The 21587-nt window shown below is 38.9% G+C and overlaps 1 protein-coding gene across 1 annotated transcript in view; it reads right to left on the bottom strand.

The window, feature by feature from the left end:
- The window catches only part of LOC122817325 (uromodulin-like), a 275611-nt gene that overhangs the window by 31574 nt on the left and 222450 nt on the right, over window positions 1-21587 (bottom strand). The gene's annotated exons all lie outside the window — the stretch shown is intronic.

The raw sequence follows: 21587 nt of genomic DNA on the forward strand, positions 1-21587 counted from the left end.
TATTGCTCAGTATGCTTTTTTATACATATATTTTGATTGAACAGACAGTCTGTGGATATATGTGCAAATTACACCATCCTCCAGTGCAGTACGGTAACTGTATAGCCACCGCTGAAGCACTGTTTAACAAAATCAGCCTGGAAAACAGACAGACTAGTCATAGCTGCACACTTAGTAAAGTGTTGATGTAGGCCATCTTGAATAGCAGTCATAATGATATGCCAGTGTTAGTGACACATGCCTAGAAAGAAAAATGTCCTTAGATATCTGCTAGGGAACCCTCCTAAGCTCCCCAGCTTCATTGTGCATAATGCAGTTGTGTACTACTGCCCTGTGAACAACTCAGTTGTGCATTGTGAAGCACTGGTGCAGTTTTCTATCCCTACCCTCTATAGAATAACCACTTTTTGTTAGTCTTACAGCAAAACCTTGTTCATCTAGCCTACTCCCCACTAGTTATTACAGTATATATCTGCCATAATGGACTGACAGTTTCCCACCATTTCTCCAGCCAGCCTAATTGACATTGGCATCCTGAGGCAATGTAGCAATTGCCTCATGTATACTGACAGTCAATTATCCTACAACAAACAAATACAAAATGAGAGAGATGTATCTATGCTATGAATCTGGAATCAGTTCTCTCACATAACAACAAACCAAATATCAAACAGGTTGTTAGCACACATACTTCACCTCTTGCACATAACAAGCTCACAACACATAAACCCACATACACAGAGGTACTTGCTGGAAGCCTATCTAAAAATCAGAGACCTCCCAAGTGCAAACCTACTGCACACACTGCAGACCCAACAGAATCCACTACACATAATAATACACACAACAGTGTCTCAGCCAATAAGCCCCTAAGGCAAAATACCTCAAAACCAAATGTCTTGGTCATAAGCGACTCCATAGTGAGACACACATATGTCCTCCTCACCAGGCTGGACAAGGAGAAGATCACGATCAGCTGCCTGTCAGGTGCCAGGATCTGTCAGATCACTCAGGTAACTTAAGTCTCTCAGCAACAAGTACCGTTATGACTTTGTCATAGTCCATGTTGGGGTGAATGATTTGAAATGTATCTCTCTGGACTATATGAAGAGAGACATAACTGAGCTCTCAGATTATGTGTCCCAGGCAGGTTTGTCCCTAACTCTAAGCAGCATTCTACCTTCGCCCACAATGATGCCTCAATATAAACAAAAAATGATTGACTTCAAAAATTGGCTTAGCTTCTGGTGTCAGTCCAGGGGGACCCAGTATCTGTCAGCTAGGGAAGATATGGTTGACAGACCACACTGCTTTGCCAGAGATGGTCTTCACCTGTTGCCACTTGGCTTTTGGTTACCAGCAAAGGTACTTTATTTTATTTTTTCATTTTATTTTATTTTATTTTACATTTGTTAACCAGGAAGTTCCGACTGGACCAGGTCCATTTACAGTGGAGGCCCGGGGAGAAAAGCTCCGGCACTTAGTTTAACAAAAAGATACGACATATAAAGTGAACAATATAAAGATACAATATATTAGGGAAACAAAATAAGTGATAAGCAATAAGAGAAGAAATAAAAAGAAAGGATAAGGAGAATGTTAATAACAGTGATACAGTGCTGTGCAGTCATCACGAGAAGAAATGTGTCAAGCATTTCCAACAGCCAACAGTTAGACATTCATATTACAATTAACATGCAGGTGTGCACTGTTGTGCCTAAGGAGAGGAGCAGATGCCCTGCAGGTGTAGCAGAGGAACTGGCTGAGTTACTGACTATAGAGAGTTAAGGTGAGTTAGAAAGTGAGAGGGGGAGATGGAAGCAGTGAGGGTACAATTATGTGATTCAAGGGCATAACCAGGTACTAAGGAGATGTGATTTGAGGGAGTTTTTGAATTGTGAGATGGTGGGGGCAGCGGACTAAGAATGGGGAAGAGAATTCCAGTTTCTAGCAATGGTGCGGGAGTTCAGTGCTTTCCCTGCATAATTATTTGCCCTGCAGATGCAGAGGAGAGATTTTTCACTAGATCAAAGATGCCGGTTAGCAGTGTAGTGAGAAAGAGATTGGATATTGAGGGGGGGGTTTCAGGGTGTTTGAGAATATTGTAGGAAGTAACTAGCTGGTGATAGTTAAGAAGTTGTGGTAACTCAAGCCATTTTAGTTCTTTTAGTGCAGTACAGTGATATGTTCTGTTAGTGGAGTTTGTAGCACACTTGGCTATTTTATTGAAACAAGATTCTAGTTTATCTAGGTCAGACTTTATAATCTGGGTGAAAATCGGTGCTATGTATAATAGAGGGGAGAGGAGGTGACTTTGGGCAAGGGCGACTCTTGCTTGATGTGAAAGGAAATGTTTGTGCCTATATAGTGAGCCCATTTTTTTTGTGAACTAATTTTATGGTATGGGAGATGTGGATATCAAAGTGAAGAGTATTGTCAATTTTAATGCCCAGACGTTTGGTGTGGTTAGAAGGGGAGATGGTAGTGCCATACTTAGACGTGATGGAGAAGGAGCGGGGAATTTTTGATTTATGAGGGGAAAATAGTAGTAGTTTTGTCTTCTTGGGATTTAGGATAATTTGGATACCTGAGATACATTTTTCTACAGAGTTAAAAGTTTCCCCGAGTGAGTTGCTGTAGAATGGTGGGAGATGAGGCAGAGCAGATCAGGGTTGAATCATCTGCATATTGGATGAGGGTGGCATGCTGGGTTGAGCTATTCAGGTTATTTGTGAATATAGAAAAAAGTAGTGGGCCCAGTATAGAGCCTTGTGGGACACCTATGGTGGTTGGAAGATGTGGAGATAGAGTTCCTTTCCACTGGACAGATTGCTGCCTGTCAGATATGTAGCTTCTGAACCAGGCTATAGTAGAAGGGGTGAAAGATAGTGAGGTTGCCTCCCCCATAGTGCCTTTTTAGGTAATGTCATAACAACAGAATTCCCGATGTAAAAAAAAAATCCACTAGACAAACTCAAGGTTATGCTAATTAATGCTAGGAGTTTAAATCAGAAACTGCATTCACTGGAAGCACTTCTTACATTGGAAGATGCTGATGTCTGTGTAGTGACAGAGACAAAGTTCAAGGCTGTAGAGAGCACCCCGGCCATGCAAGGCTACAATGCCTTCCACTTGTTCAGACCTCAAAATGAGCATGAAAGAGCCAGTAAGACTCCCCAGAGCTACTTCAAGTCCAATTAACTGTAGGGAAAACCTCCTTCCATATCATTGTTAGCTATAGGTACCGCACCATAAACCACGAGAACCACTCTGCCTAACTGGACCTACTTGAGTCACTCACTATACAGCTAAACTACTTGGTCATGGGTGATTTCAACTATCCTCCCATCAATTGGGAGTCATATATGAGCACAAAAACTCACAACCTAAGGTTCCTGGACTTTGTTAATACAAATGCTCTGAAGAGATAGTCTGCACCACTACAAGGGGCTCAAATGTGCTAGACTTCATACTCACTAACATAGGGGATCTCTGCACTACCCCCTGTATGTTTTCCTTCTTGGTAAGGTCTGATATTAAATAAGTCTCATTCAAAGTAACGATCATACCTGAGCCCCCCCTCAAGAGCAAAAATGCTGAACATTTTCACCAAAGCATACTGTAGCCTCATAAGAAATGGCATAAATAGTTTCAATCCCCCAGCTACTGCTGTCAACAATGACACCTGCACAGAAGTGCACACAAATGCCCTGTATAAACACCTGTACAAATGTATAGATTTGGTTGTACCTGAACGGATCAAAAAAAAAAACAAGCCACCCAAATGGACATCAGGCATAAATAGCTTATAAAAGAAGAGGAAGAAACTAATGTCTAAGAACAAAAGGGAACTGACTTAGCAGATGAAGGACACTCTCCACAGCTTGAACAAGTAATTAGATGTCTTGTAAAGTCCTCTAAAGCCAATTATGAAGTTAAACTAGCATCCCTAGCTAAGGATAATCACAAGGTATTCTTTAGCAACATCAGAAATCTAAAAGGGAAGGCCCAATTTTGTGCCAACTAGTAGTGGACGATACCACTCATACTGACCCTGAGAACATTGCCAACCTGTTAGCAGACAGATTTGGTGCAAACCTCACCCCCTGTCCCCACCAGACATACACCAAAACATGCCTGTCACCAGTCCTCTATCTAGTATCTCCAAAGAGCAGATTATAACCACACTCCATGGTCAAAAACACAGCCTCTGTGGGACCGGATAACATACCATGCTGCCTACTAAATGGTCTAAAACAGGACATAGCGGAACCACTTAGCACTCTCTTCAACCACAGTCTAAGTACTGGCTTTGTCCCAGCAGAGTGGAAAACAGCAACAGTAATTCCCTTGCACAAAGAGGGTCCATCAGTAAACTCTGGGAACTATAGACCCATAAGCCTAACCAACCTTATCTGCTAGGCCATAGAGAGAGAATTATCATGGACCTTATCAACAAAGACAAAAGTGACATTGGCTAAGGGTAGATCATGCTTCTTAAACTAAAGGCAAAACAGAATGTACAGCCTATCTTGATTTAGAAAAATTTACACAGACAAATGACTGGTGCCAAAGCCACAGACTTAAACTAAATACAAAAAAATGCATTCTCATCCCTTTTGGCAAAGGGGAAGTCCCTACAAATTACAATATTAACAGTACCCCCCTTAGCTCAAACCCATTGGTGAGAAATTTAGGAACACAGGTTGGTTGCAACCTTAACTTCGATCACCATGTGTCCAAAGTGGTAAGGAAAGCCTTCTATATTGCACATTTCATAAGTAAGGGCATCAGATCCAGAGCTAAGGATGTTATAACTCCCTTGTACTCATCCCTCATCAGACCACTAATAGAGTACAATGCTCCCTTCTGTAGGTATCTCCTCAGACATCTGCAGCAGCTGGAGAGACCTCAGAGGTTTCTCACCAAGAAAATTCAGGGCCTTCAAAGCATGACCTACATGGACAGATGAAGGCCCTGTCACTGTACTCTGTATCTTATAGGCTGCTGATTGGCGACTTGTGCTTGGCCTACAGAGCAGTCTTGGATCCTGCCCTAATGGAAATGCTGCACATCCACAAGTCAAATGGGACAAGATTCACTCACTCTAGGGATCTTAACCTAGCCTGTGACATTAACAGGACATGCAGGAGAGACAGTTATGTCCCCCAGAGATTGCCACTGCTCTGGAACAAACTCCCAATTCACGTAAAACAGAGCTCCTCAATGACCTTGAGTGTAAATTAGACAACTGGATGGGAGACCGTAAATTTAGTCTGTGGAGTGTCACCAATGTCCCTCTTGGATAAGGGCAGTCAGTGCTGATCATAGACTCACACTGCAAATATAGACAATACAACTTGGTTAATAAGGGAACAAGGGTATAACATGGCTAGGCTTATAAAGGCCCTAGGGCCAATAGCCTTGTAACCTCCTATGAGCCTATGAGGGGGTGCTGAAAAGTTCTAAGCCCGACCAAGAAGGGAATGACATGGAGCCATGAAACTTACAAGTTATTCAACATATTCTCCCCGAAGTTCAACACACTTGGCACATCATGTCTAAAGTTTCTGTAACTCCGCCAAAAAAAGTCTGAAGTCTGGTGAATGAAATACTGCTCTGCTGCTGCAATCACCTTCAAATCACTTGAAAATGGCCACCCTTTCAAACTCTTTTTAAGGTTTGGAAACAGGAACTAGTCAGATGGAGCAAGATCTGGTGAGTAGGGTGGATGGTCTATACACTCAAACCCCAATTTTGTCAAAACATCCATCATTTTGCCAACCTTGTGAACAGGTGCATTGTCTTGCAAAAAGAGAACTCCTTTTTGCAGATTCCCTCTCCTTTTTTCTTTCAATGCCTCCTTTAATCAGCACAGCAAGTTACAGTAGTATTCTGCATTAACTGTTTGGCCCCTTGGAAGATAGTCAGTCATTACAACACTTTCCTGATCCCAAAACACTGTGGCCATGACCTTTCCTGCTAACTTTTGGGTTTTGAGCTTCTTTAAGCTTGATGAACCTGAGTGCCGCCATTGCATGGACTGTTGTTTTGTCTTAAGATCATAGTGGTGCAAGCATGTTTCATCAACAGTAACTAGTCATTTCAAAAAGTTGGCACCAGCTCAACAAAAATGCCTCAAAATCAACTTGGAAGTGCCTGCTTGACTTCTTTTCTCGTCAGCATTCAAACATTTGGGCACCCACTTGGCTGACAGCTTCTGCATACCCAGCTGATCATGCATTATAAACACAATACATTCCCTGGATATCTGTAATGTTTGAGCAATTGTTTTTTGTTTTAGCCGATATTCTCTGAGCTGCCAAAATCAGGTCATGGACAGGGTCAACAATTTCAGGAGTTGACACCATTTGAGGCCTCCCAGACCTTGCTGCATCTTTGGTCTTGAAATCTCCATGCTGAAGTTTGCACACCACTTCTTCACAGCTGAGTAAAAAGGGCACTCATACATTCATGGATTTCCTTTAGTGCTTTCTTCTTCAGCACTAGGAACTTCATGATGGCTCTTGGAGTTCCACATTTGAAAATTTCACACTTTTCGTTGACATGGTTCAATCAATGATCTGAAACAATGTCAAAACATAGCATTATGATTCCCCAGACTGGCACTTTACAAGATGAAATAACCCTCTTTTCAGATACAGAGGCAAAATAAGACTCAGAATTTAGAAAGTTGGTTGGGGTTAGGACTTTTCAGATCAGGTCATGGACAGGGTCAACAATTTCAGGAAGTGACACAGTTTGAGGCCTCCCAGACCTTGCTGCATCTTTGGTGCCACTGTCTGCACATTGCTTACAATTTCATGAAGTCACCCATGACCAAGGTGTTTGGCTGTATAGTGTATGACTCAAGTAGGAACATGTAGGCAGAGTGGTTGTTGTGGTTCATGGTGAGGGACCTATAGCTATGTGCATATGGAATGAGGCTTGCAAATAAGGCTCAGTTACCAAATCCGTGTACCACACCATGGAATACTTTGGAGCACTGTGTTCACACTTTGCAATGGCTGGAGTGCCTGGCAGCATACTTATGTTTTATTCTGTTCTGGTGATAAGGTTTAGGACAGTAAATGTGTCTACATTTAGCACTTTGCCCATGGACAGTACTGCAACAAAGGAAACATGCAAGTTGATATGTATATGGACATGGGATGATCCATACAGTGTATGTGGCAGTATATGCAGGACTTCCATATGTGCTTCCTATGCACATGTTGCCACTGTCAGCACATTGCTTACAATTTCATGAAATCTCAAACAATATTAAAACAAATAAAATAAACCAAGCAGGCAAAGACATGAAATGTAATACAGAATAAAAAAATCTGCTTCTGAAAAATACTGCACACATTACTACATTGCTCTGTACACAGAGTACCGTCAAGCAATAAGATAAACATCAAAGATGAACCATTTTTGCTTAGCTTAAGACATGTAAATTGCAAAAAACAAAAAACAAAAAAAAACTTGGATACCAAAACTCACTGTTTAGCTGTGCTATTGTAACCTTTCAGCCTGCTGCTACCACCACAGATCTTACCTTACCCGTGTCACTAAAATTTCATGTACCACCTATTGCAGATGCATATGCATAGTGCTGTTGTGTGTGCCATTGTGCTTTTTTGTGGGTATGTATGATACTGTCAGTTTGTAGGGGGAGATTCTTTGTATTATAGCTAGTGCAGAGCTTAGGGGACTAACACACATAGCAGTAGTGCTGCTGACTAGCACCGCCCTTTGTGTACCATGATTCCAATAACTGAGGCATGCTGTGTACATACAAAAACACACACACATGCACATGTGTGTATATATATATATATATATATATATATATATATATATATATATATAAAATGATGGTTTGCAACACCTATGAAAGGCAGAAAAAATTTGGAAGAAAATGTGAGAAAGTATCAGCATACAGAAATGTAAAAAGTTCATCTTCTTATAAAATGCTATATGGAAGGAGATGCCTTGGCTGCATTTGCCATACAGCAAGCAGCAGAGAAGTATGCAGTAATACAGCAAAGGTCCCAGCACCACAATAGGGTGCTCTTCACCCAGCTGTCTGTCCAGGTGGCTACAGAGAGGTACTTTAGTATTTATGCATAAAAATTAAAGTACTTGTTGCAACTAGACATCTGTTTCACATCTTGTGATGCGACATTTGGAAATATTTAATTGTGAGTGTTCATATATAGATGCTTTTATTTTTCTAATGTAGAGGAGCATGAGCATGAGGCAGTGATAGCAGTCACAGAAATTGTAGTCATCTGTAACCAGGCTGTCTAATATAGATGATTCTTTCATTATTGTGCTGTAGGGTTGGCTAAAAGTATTTAGTTTTCAGATTAGAAGATAAGTCAAAGTATGCTATTAAAGTGTATTAGTCATATTTCTAGGTACATGGGTGGCCACGGTGGTGCAGCGGTTAGTGTTGCCACCTCACAGCAAGAGGTTCTCTGATTTGATCCTCGGCTGTTGTGCATTCTTTGCGGAGTCTGCATGTTCTCCCTGTGGTCATGTGGGTTTCCTCTGGGTGCTCTGGTATCCTCTCACATACCAAAGACATGCTATAGGTGGATTGGACACCCTAAATTGACCCTAGGCATGAGTGCATGCATGTGTGTGCCTTCTGTGAAAGGTTGGGTGCCAGGCTGGCAACTCAACACCATAAAACTCCACTGCTAATCATGAGCGGAAAGATGATCCACTGTGGCGACTCCTAACTGGGAAAAAGTCGAAAGAAGAAGAAGAAGTAATATTTCTAGGTACATAGCAGCATCTAATGGGTTAAGTGCTGAAAAACAGTGTTACCTTTCTCCTTCCTCATTTATGACATCACCATAGGGATACCATGAACCTACATCCATAAACCTTAATGGATACCTCTCTGTGCATGCAAGGTGGTGCAACCATTGAAGCCCATGGATGTAATTCATGACTTCTACAATGATGTCTTCAAGGTTAAGGTTTACATTTTGCCCTCAATGATGTGCTTATAGATTTATCAGCATTTTTAAAAGCTTTTTCCCCTTCATCCTATGGCTGCAAACATGTGCCAATATGGAGGTAATGCAGTTTGGCGCATTGTATACAATATACCATTCATTTAAAGGCAAGCAGAATAACACGACCGATACAGTATAGATTCCAAGTTAACTGAGCTGGGAAGACTAATGCTGTAAGGATGTGTTCTTATTTTTTCCAATACAAAAAATCATTTGTAGTTTTGAGTTGAATATGAATATTACATTTCTTTATTTGTGTAATGCAATTATTTGATGTGCCTTTTTGAAAATAGGAAAAATCTTTTTTCAAAGTACGCTATGTTGGTAATGTTGTTATCCTTTCCTTTTTCTTTTCTGGTACTTGTATCCATCCTTAGTGTCATCTCAGAAATGTGTAAAATTAAGAGGACATGAAACATACCAAATGGACAAAAAGCCAGTGCAGGCCGTTTGTTAAATATGGATTTCTCACATGACTACACAGAGTCTAGGATATCACCATTCATCTACATACTAAGTTATGCCTTTTACTCTGGGTATCCCAGCATCATATGGCGTATGCTGTAGGTATACCCCAGACTACTTTCTCTTATATCATAAATCCTCCTATATTATTGACAGGTTCATGACCATGATGTGTAGCCAGGCTGGGGATAGTTTACCTTTTCTATCAACATCAACTAAACATCACTTCCAAGATGGCTGCACAGTGAGTAACAGCTTAATTTCAGTTGTCCCAGTGTAAAAACAAAAACTCAGAATAGAAAGCCAGTGAATTTTTTTTTTGGGTAAATTTCACTTACTATAGCTAGTAAGTGGATTGCCTGGATGCCAGCAAAAAAAGGAATTTAGAGAACCTGAAAGAAAATCAGTCATCAAAGGTAGGGAGAAAACACTGACTGGGAAGAATCATCTAGCTGTTTAGCAAAAAGCAGTTCAAGCTCCAGATTTGGTGCAAGTCATGACTTCCAGTAATCGAGAAGAAAAAAGAAGTCAAATTCGCTCAGAGCTGATTAAAATAAATGAAACAGTGAAGGTCTGTATCAACTCAAATAACAAAAGGCTGGAAAAAATGGAAGAAGCTTTAAACAGATATTCAAATGGGCTGATATAACTGCAACAATCAGAGGTTGAAATGAAGAAAAGGCTGTCTGAGTATGAGACTGCTCAACAAAACATGTTTCAAAAAATGGTAGAATTAGAGGACAGTGCACATAAGGAAAACCTGAGATTTTCTGCTGTACCACAGAAACTGGAAGGAAGAGACTGTATTAATTTTATGAAATCACAAATAAGCAACCAGAATGGTATTTCACAGCAGGATTTGTTAACTGAAAGGACACATTGTGTGTATGCTCCAAATCTCGCCATGAAAAAGCAGCCAAGACCTGTATTAGTAAAGATGCAATTCTACCAGCAATAAGAGTTGATACTGACAAAACTGTGGCAGAAGGGCAAAATACATAACATTGGAGACAGGATAGTGTTTGTGGAAAATGATTACTCATTGTACACCAGTCATAAGAGGAGCAAATTTATTTCAGCAATTAGGGAATGTTGAGTAGCAGGTGTGAGATTCAGGCTGCTGTATCAAGCTATCTTCAGAATGTTTTTTTTCTTGGGACATCAAAGTCATTTTTGATGCAAAACAGGTTAAGGATGATATAAAAAAGTTTGTCCAACAAAAACTGAGCTATCAGACAGAAGGGAACACTGCTTCTTATTCATCCAATTATAAAGCTCATAGAGAGACCTTGCCAGTGAAACAGTTTCCAACATTGCAAAGGAAAATGTTTGAGAGACAGAGAAAAGCACAGTAGTTGACTAGAAGAACTCGGAGTAGATTGGAAATAAACCAGAGACTGGAGTTGGGAGACAGAGATCAACAGGAAGCAAACCAGCAACTCTGCAATTAATGACTAAATGTGGGATTACAAAGTATCAATCACATTTGTGAAATATGGCTAAACAAGAAAAAACTGGAAATACTGGACTTTTTTGACTTTGTTAAACTTGCAGGGGATTCCAAAGCATTTGCTTTACTTCATATCATTAATGTTTGGCCAAAAATTAAAGAGAAGGGAAGAGGAGAGGAAGACATTAACTGTAAGTAAAAGAATTTTTGTTCTTAACAGTATTTTTATAAAACATTACTTGGCATAAACTGCATATTATAAACTAAAGCATTTTCAGTTATTTTTGTATATTATAAGGATAATAAAGTAAATAGGCACCCATTTTCCCTTCTTTATTTCTTTCTTTCTTATTTTTTACTTTTAAGAAATGTAGACATTGCAATGTAAAAAAAAGCATGTTAAAGATAATAGGCTGTAATCTTGGGTTGTTGATGTGGGAGATGGGGTATAAAATATGCAGATCATGATATAAGTAGAGTTTATATGCTTTTTCTTACTTTTGCATAGGGTAATGACTAGATTAGGGCCCTTGGCTTGATCTAGCAGCATGTTTTAAGTGGGAGGAAGTAAACAAGAGAAGATTGAATATAATGAAAATGTTTGTTTAGCAAATACATGTTCACAGTGTAACATGAGAAGCTTGGAGCTGAAGGCAACTGTGTATTTGGGGAGGAGTATTGCATTGGCATGTACTTGTTTTTTTCACCTAAAACTGCTACAGTGGAGCTTAAGAAAATTCTGGGAGAAATAATCAGCTTTCAGCATGGAGTATTACTTATAAGCATGAACTGGAATTTGCTTTGCAACAGTGAAAAATATTACAAAATATGGTAGATTTTTGAAGAAAGTTATGAAAATATCTGGTATTGAAATGTGAATTTGATGGTAGGATCTCAGAGAAGGTTTGCATGTTATTCTTCAATGTGCAATGGCTGGGCTAGGCTAGACTGAGATTGCATTTCACAGGAACATGTGCATTTAGTTGTAAGCTTTGATACATATCCAATAACTATTTCAAATCATGTGCTAGATAATAACTAAGATATTAATGCAGGGTGATGAAGTATAAATGAGAAACTGGCACTTCCTCATCTGTTAAAAAGAGAGGAATTTAAAGAATGACTAGTGGAAATGATTCAGGAGTTTTTAGGGAAGATAGACATTTTTTCAGAAGATATAGCTAGGGAGTGGGATAAAATGAAAATGAAATTTACAAACAGAGTAGAAATAAAAGTAAAATATATGATTAAAAAGTAACAAGAATTATTTAGTGGGACTGACAAAGGTTAAAGTATAGCAGAATACGGGGAATCGTACAGAACAAGAATAGGTGCAACTGCAGAGTGATAAAGAGAAAATAAGGACTACCAGGATAATATGCATGAAGTTAGAATAATTGCCTTTAAGCAACTCTTTTTATAAGAACTCCAGAGCACAAAAACTTTTAGCATGTTGACTCGGGCAACAGAAAGCAGAAGGGGATGTTGCCAAGCTTAATGACCCAATAACAAGGCAAATAACCAGAGATGCTGCAGTGGTGGTAGAAATATTTTGGAAATTTTATGAAAATCTGTATAAAGCAGAAAAATGTGGAAATCAAGAAAAAGCAAAAATGGATTTTTTTATGAAATAATTAAATATGTCAATGGTTAGAGGTAGATGAAGCTCAATTATTAACAGTTATGATAGTAGGAAATGAGATAAAAATGGTGATGTATAACCAATCTACAGGAAAGTCTCTAGGAATAGATGGTATTCCTGTGGAAGTTTGGAGCTAGGAGGGAAGTAAGTGATAAAGATCTGGAAGGTTTTGTTTAACAGTATTTTAAAAGGCGGGGAAGCACCCACATCTTGGAAGAAAGTTGTGGTGGCTGTAATACCTAAAGATGGTAAAGACCCATCAGATCCAGCTTTATATAAGCCGATTTCAATTCTAAACCATGATTATAAAGTGTTTATGTCTGTGATGGCTAAAAGAATGGCATAGTTGTCAAAATTGATACATATGGATCAATGTTGTTTTGTGAAGGGGAGACAAACATTTGACAACACTGTTAATCAATAATGATACAGACAGAAGCAGAATATAAGAAAATATCACTATTGTTGGTGGGTCTTGAGAAATCATTTAATGGATTAAGCTGGGATTTTGTGAGTGGAGCAATGGAAGCATTTGCATTCCCCGACATGATAATGAAATTATTTAGGAAGATATATGAGGGATCGGAGGTGAAAATTAAAATGTGTGGAGGGATACTCTCTGAGAGGTTCTGTTTGAACAGAGGAACCAGCCAGGAGTGTCCTGTGTCCCTTTGTTATTTGTATTTTAGTTAGAACCATTGGCAAAGGAAATAAGGGGCTCAGAAATTCAAGGATATAATTGGTATGGTAATCAAGAAGCTTTTTGTACCTGATAAAACCAGAAAAGGACATCTGAGTGTTATGGAGCATTCTGAGATTGTTTTTAGTCTTTATGGGATATAAACTTAATGAAGATAAAACAAATGCTACAGCTGTAAATTATGTACCAACACACTAATTGGTTCAGCAATGTCCATATTTATGAGGACATGAAAAAATGAAGTACTTAGAAGTATGTGATAAAGAGAGCTTTGTTTTGGCAGCTGGGGATATGTGGGAAGAGAGCAGACCAAAGATAATACAGAAACTGAGTAACTGGAAGTTCTTGTTTATGGATATGGATAGCAAGATACAAGCAGTGAAAATGTTTTTGGTCCCTTTGGTTTTATACATAGAACAGGCATGTTTTTATCAACCAGAGGAGAACTGGTGGATAGCAATTAATATAGAGCTGGGGGGGTGTCTGGGAGGGAAGGAGGACAGCAGTCAGGTGGGATGGGTTGGTTCTTCCAGAAAAACAGGGTGGATTAGGATTGCCTAATTTGAAGGGATGTTTTGGATCTACACAGTTGACTACTGTGCATAGCAAATCAGAAAGCTATAATTTAAATTGTAAAGAATGATGATGAAGTATGTAATCATGCAAAATGGAACACATAAAACATCAAACAGGCCAACCAGCTGTCATACTGACATGCAAATGCCTGACAAACCATCACCTGCCAATACAGACGACATTGGCAGATGACACCATCCTGCCATTCCCGCAGTGCATCAAAAGAAGAGTATGGAATGGTTCACTCACAGAACATGCAGGAGATAGAGCATATGTCCAGACTGCTTAAAATCCCAGTTCAGGTGCTTGGACATGTCCATGGTGCATCAAACTGCACATCCAAGAAAACAGCCAAGATAGATATTGTAGATGAGATGCTCTGCAATAGGACAATAGCAACACATGATGGCCTCCAATCCTGTGGTGTTAGAGTCCAACAACCACCACCCAATCCACCCAAATTAGAACACCTATGGGATAAAAAAAGATAGTATCAGAAATGATGTTGTGGAGGGCCATTATAAGTATAAAAGAGATAGGTGGAGCTAGCATGTCTAGGTTGAAAAAAACATGGCAGTATCTGGTAGAAAACTATGCATCTTGAATTCCTACGTTACATATTGGCCACAGTCTACCACAATCCATACATTAAGGGTATTGAAGCAATGTGATAGATACAGGACACAATAATTACTGCATGTCCTTGTCCTATTCAGCAGTGAACATGCCAGGTTCTATGCCACTATCATGAATTGTGTTGTTTAAGTTTATGACCACTAAGTGAAGCCTGGAGCACCTTTGTTTTCATGAGTGGGGTGGATAGTCCTCACTGGCTTGTCAACTATCAGCAATGTTTTTTCTCCCACCACTGTACATGTTATGCATATCCTTGCTATTTAAGTGACAGGCTTGAATGGTGTGGCCATGACATAATCCCATGACAGTACAATTTTATTTTCTTTTGAGGCAATTTACTTCATGCTTGGACATGCAAAGTATATAGTGCTTTTGGTGTAAAGTTGTAATTTTTTGTGATAAGAATTTGATATGAATTTGGCTGTTTCCCCTCAGCTGCATTTGTTCTGCTTCCATGAATACCTGCTTCATTATGTGGGCTATATTTAAGTTATCCAGTGACTTTCATATATTGGTATAGTGGTACCCCTTTAGCACTGGCTGTATGTGATATTGTGCCATCATCCTAGAATCTGGCTCTTTGTCTGTGACCCTATGCATCCTAAGTAGTCTTCTGAATGATATTTCATTGACCTGTAATGCCAGCCCTTCTATGGGTGCTATATGCTGGAAAAATGCCATTGGCAGTGAAGACTAATGTTATACAGTTGCAGAAGGCTATGAATGGCTGCATTCATAATGTAGGCACACATTACAGATGCAAAGAGCATGCTCAGACTCAGAATCTTCAGTCACTTCATCTGTCAGAAGGCATCCTGATTGAATCCTGGATTTCCTTTAAAGAACAAACTCTTCTATCTATTTATAATGTATATTATTTATTTATCCTTTGTTGACCAGGCTAGTCTCATTAGGCTAGTAATCTTTTTTTCAAGGGAGACACCAGGTGTCATTTAAACTACAATGGGAAATTTGGCCATGGTATTGGGGAACTGTACAGTTTATTCAAAATTTTAGACATGACTAGCCAATATTCTTCTTTTAAAAACTGTGATTTAAAGGGATCTGAAATTTTAAACTTTAAATATCACCAGGTGTGTAGTTGTTTTCCCTTTCTGCCACTGTAAGACGTTATTCTCCTTTTGACAAAAGTAGCTGGCATTACTTGCAGTTTCCTAAATAGATATTTTTCTTCTGGAAACTTTAATGTTAAAAGATGGGAGTTATTTTGTAAAACTAAATATTTTATTTAGGGATTTATATGTATTTTTGTGAGCAGTGATAGAGACACAAAAGTTTAAACTTTATAAAAAATTAACAAGAAATAATTTTCTAGTTCACAAAAAAAAAAAAAACTTACAAGAATTCCAAGGGCAAGTCTCAAGATTATTACAATAAAAATAATATATGAATGCAGAAAATATTATAAATGCTTTTCTGTTCCAAAGTCATATATGAACATTCCTTTTGTGTAAAAATAAACTGGAACATCTAACAAGAGGACTTCTCTCATCTTTTTGTGAAATCTGACTACAGTGAATTCTCTGAAAGTTTGCTTGAAATTACAGCAGTTTAATCCAGTAACCACAGTTAATTTTACTTAAAACACTAGCTTCAATGTTATGAGGTTTCTGCACCATGTAGTTACAAATTGAAGAGATTTTGCCCTTAACAGGATTGAGTTTCAGTATAATAGGAATAAATGAATTCCTATAAAATGTGATTTGATATAAAATGTATTTTTTTAACACTGAAACACTTTGAATGAAGGACTGCTCAAATGTCAAGGAGAGAAAGAAAGACACAGACGGAGAGAGAGAGAGAGAGAGAGAAGAGAGAGAGAGAGTTATTTTACATTTTTTTTACTCAAATAATTTTATTTTCAATTAAAAATAACATTTAAATAATATTTTTAAATATCATTTTAAACAACTATATACAATATTTACATTAGCCTGAGTTTCAGCTATATACACTGTATGTTAGTAAATGTAGAATTAACAGATCAGTTATTAGAGATACAATACTGATTATTGCAGAGTGTCGAACAAAGATATAACTTTCTTCCAAGGATTATTTACCAATGGCCTGGGATAGATTCGTAGTTCTTTGACTTTTATTTCCATCGATGCAGTTGTCCTCAGTAAAGTGTAGAATTCTTCTGAAGTTGGTGGTGCATTTGAATTTCACCTTCTGGTTATTTTACATTTTTGAGGCCTGTCTTGCAAACTTCAAGCACCCATTTCAGATGACACCTTAGCTCATAGTGCACATTCAGGGTGTGCAGGGCCTTATCTCTCTCTGGTCTCTGCCTTTGCAAAGAAGAAAGACAGTATGATAAACCAGTTCAGAGAAACATTTGAAACTACTCTGAGAAGGAAGGATGCATTCATCCTGACAGACACTTGATCCTTATGGAAGACCAGATAAACTTACCTACATAGGGGCCTGAAATAATAGGATGCATCTGACAAAAGTGATGGCCAACAGGAAGGCAGTTTACTGTCAGTGTACTTAAATATCAGTAAGCTAGAAGACCAAAACAATAGATAGGTAAATTGTCAGCCATTAACTTCAGAAGAATGGAGTGGAGGACATCTGCAAAGGTGGACATCAATGTCAAACCTCTTTTAAGGGACTGTTTAGCCATCTGGTACTGGACCACAGCATACCATTCAACCTGGAAACATCAAAAATCTGGAGAAAGCCCCATGAAAAGTAGGTACAACTGGCCAAAAATCTATATGCTGATTAACATAAATTTTGCAGACATAATTCTGTAACCCCACCCACTTCCGTGGAATTGTGGGATACCAATGTTCAAATCCAAATTGAAGAACAGACAAAATATTAAGCACAAAATATAACCAGAACAATAGTGTTTTATTTATATAAACATCTGAACTTGTATCAAACTTTGAACTTGTATAAAACTGAAGTACAATTTTCTTTTACTAAAATAAAATTAACTGCATTGAATCAAGAGAGATGTCAACAGCTGACAACAAGCAACAGTACAGTAGATCCTATGTAGAAAATCACAAAAAGGGGGGGGTTGATGATAACGATGATGATTTTATTCCAGACAAGCTTGCGTTGCACTGGTTAGCTAGATTATGAAAGTTCACTGACCTTTACCTCCTCAGAAAAAAAAGATTGTTTTGGTCTTATGTATGTGCAAGTTTTTGGTCTATGCTTTAGACAACTCATCATTTTATTCACGTGTACAAGCTGTCAAACTATCAACATATGTTAATAAATCCTTCTAGTACTCAAGTTGACAAACTGTCATAATGTTTTATGATAGATGAACCTCCCCCCCCCTTCATCAGTACAGCACAGGTCATTTCCTTCACAGTCAAATAGGCCAAGTAAACCCCTTTCTGTAAGCAGGACTGTGGTTAATGTGAAAGGTCACACATTTTCTTTTCCTGGTAATCAGCTAATAAAACTTTTCAGGGATAGCTCAGGGCTCAGAAAAATATATATATGTAGGTACCTTGCTATGGAAAGCTGGCAGTATCTCCTAGGAAAAAAAAAAGCTAACAGTTCACAAGTCATTCACAGAGTCTGCAAAATGTTAATGAAAAATGATCTGACTGGCTTCAACACAGTTTCATCCTCAAGAGAGTTCACCTTTGACCACCTTGTACAAATGCAACCATGAAAGCAAGCAAAATACCACTTATACTGATAAAGCAGTGAACCAGGACTGGTCTGGAGCCCTTGAAAAGATTTATATGATAAAGGCTTTAATACTGGTAAAACATTTTCATATATTCAGGAAAATTAAACGTTTCCTTCTAAATGGATTTTTTTTGCATTTATATTAGGGAAGTCTTTAAATCTTTTAACAATGCTTTATTTTATTTGTATCTTCTTAGTGAAAATGTAGATATCTCCATATGTCTCAACCTCTTATTCATAGGTTCATAGGAAGTTACTAGGCTAATGGCCCTAGGGCCCTTACAAGCCTAGCGAAGTTCAACCCTTGTTCCCTTAAGGGTCTAGAGATATGGTCTATGTTATAAGCAGATTTAAATCAGCACTGATTGCCCCTATTCAGGAGGGACACAGATGAAACCCCTGGGGTGAATTTGCAGTTTCCCATCCAATCGTCCAAGTTACGCTTAAAAAGGGTTAATGAGGGACTCTGTTTAACCTGTATTGGAAGCCTATTCCAGAGCAGAGGCAACCTTTGGGAGACATAGCTGTCTCTCCAACAAGTCCTGTTGATGTCACATGCTAAGTAAAGGTCCCTAGAGCTAGTGAATCTTGTACCATTTGACTTATGAATGTGCAGCATTTCCATTATAGTTAGCATTTCAATGTATCACAATTGCTAATAATTCAACAAAAGAACATAAAATGTACAACAGCCAACAGTACTGCAAAGCATAGATGGAATTGGGGGTGGGGGTGGGGTGGGGACTGTATTTGTAATTTAATAGAGGAAGAAATAGCATATCACAAGATATTAGAGGGGAGAGTAATCAAAGGCGGTGGGGAGGGGGTTAAGACTAAGTGAAAAATGCATACATGAGGAATGCCAGTAAAATTCAAGTGAATTCAGGATGCTATTAAATGCTATACCTATGAGTGTTCACACTGAAATTAACAACTGTAAAGATTTAAAACAACAGCTTGCACATAACTTGTCTGTGCATTTTACATTTACCTAAGGCTGGAGTCATAACTGAAATGGTCTTTGAAACAGACCATCTACCTGATTAATAAGCAGAAGGAAATAATAATAAACTTCTCAGTTAATACAACAAACTACTATATTCCAACTCCCTGTGTTTACAGATGTATGGCATTATTTGCAGTTTATAATTAGTTCAGACAAAGAGACTGCAGGGCATTTATAGCAGCTAGCCTTCAGCAAAAATAAATAGAATGACAGGTCCACGCTAATGTATCATTTGTGACAACTTATCTTCCTCTTAACATTTTCAAGTGGATCATTTCACTGGATCAACACAACCTTAGTACTCATGACCTTTGTCAGCTTGGCTAGAGTTTGACTGCTGGAATATGTAATGGGACATCTAAGAGCATTAAACAGGATGACAATGATGACATTTCAGTCAAGTAGCAGACAAAGTCAAATTCTTCTGTAGAAGAGCTGGAGCATAGTTCTCAAAGAATCAGGGAAATCATTACCAGAATCAGGAACAATCAGTGACAATTTTAAAATGTTAGTACTGTTAATTGACTGAAAAAGAAAATGTTAATACACATTTTCTGAAGTAAAAAAAAAGTTTACAGTTGTAACATTGTCATTTAAGTGTAATTTACCACCTTTACTCCAAAAGTCACCAGTTTTATAGGGGATTAAGAGGTTAAGTTGAGAGGTATGACCTGGAGCCATGGAAATATCTTTGCCTTTCCCCGTTACGAGAACAAACTGTTATACTTGAGGCAATTAAACCAAAGCATACAGATATCCAGGTATGAAGCAATAGTGTAAGTTTGTAAAGGAAAACAAAAGCAAGGGGGATATTTATTTTTTAAAGAAGAAATCTGAGAGCTTTCCCTTAATTAGGGACACATGAGAGATGCAATAACAGTGTAGACTAGGGCTTAAACATTTTGGAGAATTAACTGCAATCAATACATCAGAAGAAGTGAACAAATTGTCTCTGGGGAGGGGTAAATCTCTGCACAAAGAAGTCAATAAATGGTGGGGTACAACTCCTGAAACAATTTTACCTCGCCTAACTAGCGATAATGAGTAGAGACCAATACGCAACAGTGCTTCTACAGACAAGCCAGCAGGTCTGATGTGAAACTGAAACCTCTGTCAGTCAGCATTTCTTTTGGGAAACCTACCCTTCTGAAACAAAGCATTTGCTACCTTTTCTGCCTCATTGGAGGACAGAGTCACCACCTCAGGGTATCTCGTAGCATAATCTACTACCACTAGTATATACTTTTTTGCTGTGGAACTTGGGGTACTCAGAGGCCCCACATTATCCATAACTACCCTCTGAAATGGCTTCTTAATCACAGGCAAAGGCATCAAAGGAGCTTTCACCTTGTTTCCTGCCTTGCCTACCTTTTGGCACTGCTCACAGGTCCTGCAGTACCCTGTTACATCTCTGGAAATCTCAGGCCAATAAAAGTTCTGCATAATACATCTCTTTCTATGCTTTATGACCATTTGACCTGCAAAGGGAATATCATGGGCTATGGTTAGAAGTGCCTGATGGTAGGCTCTGGGCACTACCAACTACTGTATTCGCTCACCCTCTAACCCTCCCTCATGGGTTCACTCTCTAAACATTAACCCTTTGTCCCAGTATACAGATTCCCCTTTCCCTTGAGAATCAAGTGCCTCACTGGCTACCTTCCTCAGGCCTTGTAATGTAGAGTCTGAGAGCTGAGCCTGTCTCAACTCTGTCTTTGTAACCCTTCCCAGCTCCCCTTCCACAAAAAGTAAGGTATTTTCTGACAGTGGTGCTTCACTATCAGCTTGGGTACTATTACTCACCTCTGCCCCTGCAGCCACTCTGTCCAAGGGAACATCAGTACCTACAAGCAGCTGTGGCTCATCTCCAGGCTCACTGCTACAGGATAGCTTCCTACCTGATGTAACCACCTCACCAGTCCTGGCTGCAAGTGTGCTGTCTGTCTGGGTTCCTCCCCAGGCTACCAGACCCACATGCTTGTCTCCAAACCTGACTGCGTGTAACTGCATGCACACAAGATACTGCAATATCAAAATCATTCCCTATCAGGACATCTGCAGGGATATCCTCAAAGGCACCTACTTGCTGGCTTCCTTTTCCTCCCTCCCAGTGAAGATGAACCCTAACCAAAGGTATTTGGAATGGGGTCCCTCCTAAAGCTCTGACTGGAGTAGACTGGCCAAGCAAGTAGTGCTCTTCTTTAACCACTGCAGACTTCACAATGGTTATGTCAAAGGCTGTGTCTCTCTTAGCAGTGGTCTGTTTGTCATCCACTAAGATAGGATATAACCTCTTATGGTAGTTTGGTACCCTTGTTGTCTTGAGACAACTTACTGCTGGCATTTTGTTATTCCCACTTACTGGCTCTCCCACCTTTTGTTCATCACCG

The sequence above is a fragment of the Protopterus annectens genome, chromosome 12.part0, assembly GCF_019279795.1.
Source record: "Protopterus annectens isolate FY-2018-M chromosome 12.part0, PAN1.0, whole genome shotgun sequence".
Lineage (NCBI taxonomy): Eukaryota > Metazoa > Chordata > Ceratodontiformes > Protopteridae > Protopterus > Protopterus annectens.